Here is a 282-nt window from a genome sequence, read left to right as displayed (position 1 = left end):
TTGCCAAGGCTGTAGTTTAAAGACAAAACCAGGAATTATTATTATATAGAGAGTTGCCAATCTTGCCTTTTTTGCAGCTCCTTCTGTAGTTAGACAGCTTGGGAATATGTTGTTAATGGGTAACTCAGGATCAAACAGGTTTTTATTTTCTGTTCTCCTTATGTTCTCAGACTCTGTCAGAGAAGTGTGACAATGAATATAATTAAAAAGAAACTTTTGCAGCAGACTAATTAAAATTGCAAAATACCTGTAAAAATCGGTGAATAAAATGTTGGCATTTCC

This window comes from Passer montanus, unplaced genomic scaffold (assembly GCF_014805655.1).
Source record: "Passer montanus isolate IOZ18808 unplaced genomic scaffold, ASM1480565v1 scaffold24, whole genome shotgun sequence".
NCBI lineage: Eukaryota > Metazoa > Chordata > Aves > Passeriformes > Passeridae > Passer > Passer montanus.
Note: the sequence above shows the minus strand (reverse complement) of the source record.